A 7,523-nucleotide genomic window follows, 5' to 3' on the forward strand; every position below is an offset into this window, starting at 1 on the left:
TGATAGTGATGATGGTGTGGTGGTGGTTGTAGTAGTAGTGGTAGTGATGATGATGTGGTTGTGGTGGTTGTAGTAGTAGTTGTAATGGTAATGATATGGTGGTAGTGGTGGTTGCAGTAGTAGTGGTAGTGGTGACGATGTGGTTGTGGTGGTTGTAGTTAGTAGTGGTAATGGTAATGATATGGTGGTAGTGGTGGTTGTAGTAGTAGTGGTAATGGTAATGATATGGTGGTGGTTGTAGTAGTAGTGGTCGTGATGACGATGTGGTTGTGGTGGTTGTAGTAGTAGTGGTAGTGATGCTATTGTGGTGGTGGTTGTAGTAGTTGAGGTAGTGATGTGGTGGTGGTTGTAGTAGTAGTGGTGGTGGTGGTTGTGGTAGTAGTGGTAATGATGATGATATGGTGGGTGGTGGTTGCAGTAGTAGTGGTAGTGATGACGATGTGGTTGTGGTGATTGTAGTAGTGGTAGTGATGATGATATGCTGCTGGTGGTTTGTAGTAGTAGTGGTAGTGATAATGATGTGGGGCTGGTGGTTTGTAGTAGTAGTGTTAGTGATGATATTGTGGTGGTGGTTGTAGTAGTAGATGATGTGGTGGTTGGAAAACACATTACAGGTTATTATAATACATGATTACACACATTCTCTAACTTCATTTTTTGACAGCTTCGTTGTGCCATAAATATACGCAACAGTTCTGAAACATTTTATTGTGGATTTTGATATTGTGTGTTGTTTTTCTTGTGTCGTTATGTTGACATAGATACCGAATGAATGGTAATTACTACATTCTCAGCCAACAACAAAATGGCGCTGAATGCTTTCATTGGTGGACACTTTTTAGGCTTCGTACGTATTCTCATTCGTTTAATTCTATGATCTGACATCAAATGTATTGATGTTATGCGTATTGGGAAAATACTCACATCTCCATCGGGATATAGGCATACTAACACACAAAACTATGTGTAACTTCGAACGTTTATAGTCTGATTGATATGATTTAGTGAGAAGTTAATTATAAAATGGATGTCTAAAACCAATAACTACGGGCTGAGTGACATCAACTTCGTTCCTTCTATCGATGCTCTGTGTTGTAGTAAAATACTCACAAAGTCCGCCAGCCAGAAATAACGCTCCACCCACAAATCTATAGATAATATGCGCTTGTCTAAGAAGCTCACAACACTGCCATCCGGAAGTATAACGGACCAACACACAAAACTATGTGTAACCATGAACTTTTATAGTCTGGATAATACAGTTAAGTGAGAATTACTCATAAACGCGGATGGCAATAAACAATAACAAAGACCCGAATGACGCCAACTTCATTCAATCTATATGGGACTTTGAACGTTTATAGTCTGATTGATATAATTAAATAGATCGAAGTTGACGTCACTCCGGCCTATGTTGTTGTTTTTTGCCATCCACGTTTATGAGTAATTCTCACTAAACTGTATTAACCAGACAATAAACCTTTAAGGTTACACATAGTTTTGTGTGTTAGTCTGTTATACTTCCGGATGGCAATGTTGTGAGCTTCTTAGCACACTAGCTATAATTTAATGAGAAATAATCACAAAAATGGGTGTCTAAAAACAATAACAAAGAGATGAGTGACGTCAGTTTGGTTCCTTCTATACATATCCAAGAACTTTACTCACTCCATCCGCTCTCTCTCCTCCTCCAATACATATGTATCTATTATCTCATCACTTTATATTGTGGCTATGCATGTGGTCTTGTGGTATGACACTCGTCTTCGGATCGGAAGGTACTGGGTTCGAGTCCCGCTCTGAGCGGCGCATAATTGAGCCCTTGGAAAAGGCTCTTTACTCGCATTCCCTGTTTACGTGTAAAATGAGTATAGAAAGAATGCGCTTGGCCAAGGAGTTCACAACATTGCCATCCGGAAGTATAACGGACCAACACACAAACTCTGTGTAACCATGAACTTTTATAGTCTGGTTAATACAGTTTAGTGAGAACAACTCACAAACGCGGATGGCAAAAACAATAACAAAGGCCTGAGTGACGTCATCTGCATACTATCTATACTTCATATTTTGCAGCGTCGTCTCTGTCGGAAACTAAACAGATGTCACCGTCTCGCCGGGACCCTATAAAGTGGTTTGAGCGCCTTTAGTCAATATAGGGCTCTCTCTCTCTCTCTCTCTCTCTCTCTCTCTCTCCTCTCTCTATCTCTCTCGCTTTCTCTCTCTTTCTCTCTCTCTCTCTCCCCCTCCCTCCCTCTCTCTCTCTCTCGCTCTCTCTCCCTTCTCTCTCTCTCCTCTCTCTCTCTCTCTCTCTCTCCTCTCTCTCTCTCGCTCTTTCTCCCTTCTCTCTCTCTATCCCTCATATCTCTCTCTCTCTCTCTCTCTCTCTCCCCTCTCTCTCTTCCCTCTCTCTCTCTCTCTTCCTCTCTCTCTCTCTCTTCGACATGTTACATTATGATAGCTATTACTACATATGATGCGGTGACCTTGGACGGTTATTGATGTTTATGCGTTTAGGTAAAATGCTCACAACAGCTGCCATCCGAAAATAACGTACCAACACACAAAACTGCGAGTAACCGTGAACGTTTTTAGTCTGATTGATATAATTTAGTGAGAACTAATTACCAAATTGGCTGCCTTGATACAACAACAAAGAGCTGAGTGACGTCAATTTCGTTCCTTCAATAGTCTGATTGATATAATTTAGTGAGAAGTTATCACTATTGTGAACAAGACGAAAATTAGAATAGAGAGGCAGTGACTTGGACTGGTGAGGTGTAATCCCTCACGTGTGTTGGCAAAAATCATGTGCGACTGACGCATGTATAGGGCCACACCGACCGAGACGAGCCCCGTCACCTGTACAAACTGTAACGTGTATGAGGCCTCTTAGAATGATGTCAACTACCACCGCTCGCCCCCAAATCCTTTTCAAATATTCTCCGGTCAAAAGTTCTGAATAGAAAACCAGTTTTTCATTATAAACCCCCGATATAATCCGAGATTAACCAAAATATAAATCATCTCAAATTTACCGACGTGTCCATCTTTAAAAATTTATAATGATTTTCGTTTACTAACAATAAAAACATCATACAATAGCCTACTCATACGTAACTTCGAATCAGCATGCTATGAGTAACACACTTCAACACTCGCTGCTTGCCCAGCAGTGTTGCCAGGTTGGCGGATTTTTATTATCGCGTGACGGGGGGAAAATGACCTGGCGGATGGCGGATTTATTTTTTTTTTTTTTTTTGGCGGATTTTTAATGATGTGTTCACCCTTTAAAAAGGTAAACGTATATCGTATATACGTATAAACGTTTTATATATATATATATATATATATATATATATATATATATATATTTTATATATATAATATATATATATATAATATATATATATATATATATATATATATTTAATATATAATATTTATATATATATATATATATTTATATATATATATATATTTAGAGAGAGAGAGAGAGAGAGAGAGAGAGAGAGAGAGAGAGAGAAAGAGTGAGAGAGAGAGAGAGAGAGAGAGAGGGGGGGAGGGAGAGAGAGAAAGGATGAAAAAGGAGATAGAAAGTGTTGGGATGTCAACAGCTCACAATGAGCCTCGAACCCTCGATCTACAGACTACATATCAGAAACCGAGTGTTATACCTCTCATTTAGACTTTGAAACCAGACGCGATAAAGCGTTTAGAGCATAGTTATTAAATTAAGTTAAGCTTTTACACGGCGTTCATTCGACTGAATTATTTATAAAATTAACAAGTTAACTCGCGAGGTCCCAAGTTTGAGAGTTTTTGCCAGGATGAGGGTCATTTAAATCGATCGATATTTGAAGGACGTGTTTTATGGCTACATTATAAATACTTGTCTTGCTAGAGTATGACCGTTAACTGGCTAAATATTCATTCAAACTAGCGTCTACATTGTTTATTTGGGTCATCCTAGACGTCATCGAATGTGTACATTGCATAATTGGGTTATCCCAAACGTCATCAGATGTGTACATTGTTTATTTGGGTCATCCCAGACGTCATCGGATGTGTACATTGTTTATTTGGGTCATCCCAGACGCCATCAGATGTGTACATTGTTTATTTGGGTCATCCCAAACGTCATCGAATGTGTACATTGCATAATTGGGTTATCCCAGACGTCATCAGATGTGTACATTGTTTATTTGGGTCATCCCAGACGTCATCGGATGTGTACATTGCATAATTGGGTCATCCCAAAGGTCATCAGATGTGTAGAGTTTTGACGTGCATGTGATTGGGGGGGGGGGGGTTGAGTATGCGTGAGTAATACGAGTGGAATCATGAGTATGGTTAAGGCTATTGTATTCGTTACACATTAGGTGCAGTCGGCAATCATTTTGTCATTCTTTGTTTCAACTGGCGTTGGTCACAGCAGCTTTGTTTTCTCTCGCGTCGTTCAATTTTTTACATATTTAATGACATAAAATGGTGCTTATAATTGTTGACATTCCGGAATTTAATACTTATATGTTATAGATTTAATTAAGTGAAAGTGTGTTTATCATTGTTGACATTCCGGAACTTAAATTTGTGACCCTACGCCTCGAAGCGGTATTAAGTCAGAATTTGGAAAACGAAGAAAACCGGTTTTAAGGTGGGAATGGTCAAAATTTTCAAATTTCAGTTTTTGGTTGTGTCAGAAACTACAATTATTTTTCTACATGAAAACATAATAATTAAACATAAATATTGAGGATAAGTTATATAAATTTAAAGTTTAAAAAAGCAATTATCAGTGACACATTCAAAACGAGAGTTGACTTTCTCTCAGAGAGCAACCATTTCCAAGACTTAGTTATATTAAGTCTTTTCCTCCCCCAATACCATGTAAGATACCACAGCAAAGGGCGTGTCTTTATCTATCTCAGAGAAAGCATGACTGTTTCCACAATTTCATGGTTCAACCAATAATGAACTTTAAAAACTGTAAACAAGTCTAGGTTTTCCCCTGACAACTTTACAAATGAATGATTCTGATTGGTCAACGCTCATCACATGCGCCTGTTGGCCATTAGAATGCCCGGGCAATGTGTCATGACGTCAGCATGCGTGTGTTACAGATGTGTGTGTTTGTGCATTTTAATACATACCACGTGCTATTATTTCTTTGTCTAGCTGCATTGGTTAATGATCGAGGTGAGGGTCCTTTGTCCCTCTTGCATTCATGAAATTATAGGACATGCTAAGACTTTAATTGGGTGGGGTTCCTGACCTCCCATAGTGAGCAGGGAGGTACTTACTGTCTTCTATCCCCCTATATCTGTTTTCCAACGAGCTTTCTGTCTTGGAATGAGATTATTTGGTTTTGTCAAATGTATAGTTAGTTTTGGGAGATGATATTTTTTTTCCTTGTAAATCATCTCTCTGTTATGTAATGTATTATGTTTTGTTTACATATCATAATATGATTTGTAAAGATTTTAGTGTATTCCTCTCAGTGGGGACCTGTGCTTGTGACTGGATAAGACGTTTAGGTGATCTCAAACTAAATACTTCGATAGTTTGCTCTTGGAATCTACATCTGATCCCTATTTGACCCCCATTCTCCTTTGTCTTACTTTTTCTTGGGTGCTTTAATTGTAATTCTAAAACTTATTACTATCCATCCCATTTTCTTCCTTTTTACAAGCGCTGATATGACCTTAATGTTTTGCAATCGCCTTAAAACCCTTAAAAATAAAAACAAAAGACTTTAATAGGACAACAGTTGCCTAATCTTACACTTACAGAGATTGTTGTAGGATAAACATTCAAGTTTAAGTACAAAAGCAGAATAGTAAATAGAACCTTCAGCAATCAATAAACTGCCGATGGAAATACGTGTAACTAAAAAATGAAAAAGGTTAAATGTATGGATAAACAAACAGAAAGAGAGACTGGCCTATTAATGGAAAAATAGATAGGTAGATAGATATATAGATATATAGATAGATAGATAGATAGATAGATAGAGAGAGAGAGAGAGAGAGAGAGAGAGAGAGAGAGAGATGTTCGTTTTGTCATGCTTTCTTTGTATACTGAAAGAAGGGGGGGGGGAGTCTTTTTAGACAATCAACAATGTGGATGGACGCTAAGAAAAACTTGAGAGATTCAATAACATGTTTTCATGTAAGTCAGTGCACAATAAGCCCCAATCCCTCCTCCTTAAGCTGTCATCTGACTCAAAATTGAAACAATGCACTGAATAATTTGACCAGCGATTGCTTTAATTGCAATCTCCTTGGTCAATATGTTTCCAGTTGAATGACTATGACTTACTTTGAAACAAAGAAATACTTTCTTAAACTATCCCTACAATTCTTTCCTCCGCCACCATCCCTTTCTTCATGTCTACCTCACTCTATCCGTCTCCCTTTTGTTTCTTTCACACATACAAACACACACACATGCACACACACACATACACACACAAACAGTTATACAGTCAGGCTTCAATGTTTACTCTATTTCCCTCCCGCCCTTTTAATGCACAAGCAGTCTCTCTCTCTCCTCCCCCTCTCGCTCCTCTTTTTCTTTATCTCTCTCTCTCTCTCTCTCTCTCTCTCTCTCTCTCTCTCTCTCTCTCTCTCTCTCTCTCTCTCTCTCTCTCTTTCTTTCTTTCTTTCTTTCTTTCTTTCTGTCTCTCACGTGTGTGTGTCTGTGTGTGTGTGTGTGTGTGTGTGTATTTTACTCTCTCATTCTTTCTCTTCCTCTCTCATCCTGTTTCATGATATTTCTTTCCCTGCCCACCCGGCTTCACATAGTTTCAAAACTGTACTTTGAAATTATAAACCCTTCTCTAACTTTCTCTAACTTTTGGCATTTTGAAATCGTATTTCCTCTAATAAATAAGACAAAAATGTCACATTAATAATTCTTATTTCATTGATTCTTATTTAGATATCAAAAATTCTTCAAACAGTGAGCAATGTCATAAAATTTTCGGCTTTTTTTTAAATTTATTTATTTATTTTTTTATTTATTTTTTATTTTTTTTTGGTGTTGTATTTATTTTAAGGACATCTTACATAATAATGGATAACTACAAAAGTAATGATTGGATTATTTCAAACATTTGTATGTACATTATCGAATGTATATTCTAAGCTCATGCCAAATTCAGTGATGCCAAAAGTCCGGTTTCACCGGTATTAAATCCGGTCTGGAGCAAAAAATTTCGGGTTCCGGGCAACTTCCGTCAAATTCCGGTGAGGTTAAAATGTTCCAAGGATACCCTCCCCCCCCCCTTTCCAGTCACTACTAATACAACCACCACCACCACATCGTCTTCATTACCACTACTATTACAACCACCACCACATCATCATCATCATCATCATCATCATCATCATTATCATCATCAACATCATCATCATCATCATCATCATCATCACCATCACCACTGCAACTACTACAACCACAACAACCATCACCACCACATCATCATCACTATTACTACAACCATCACTACCACTTCTACT

The sequence above is a fragment of the Berghia stephanieae genome, chromosome 14 (genome assembly GCF_034508935.2).
Source record: "Berghia stephanieae isolate SIO BIC M18660-M18661 chromosome 14, UCSD_Bste_1.3, whole genome shotgun sequence".
NCBI classification, from domain to species: Eukaryota; Metazoa; Mollusca; class Gastropoda; order Nudibranchia; family Aeolidiidae; genus Berghia; species Berghia stephanieae.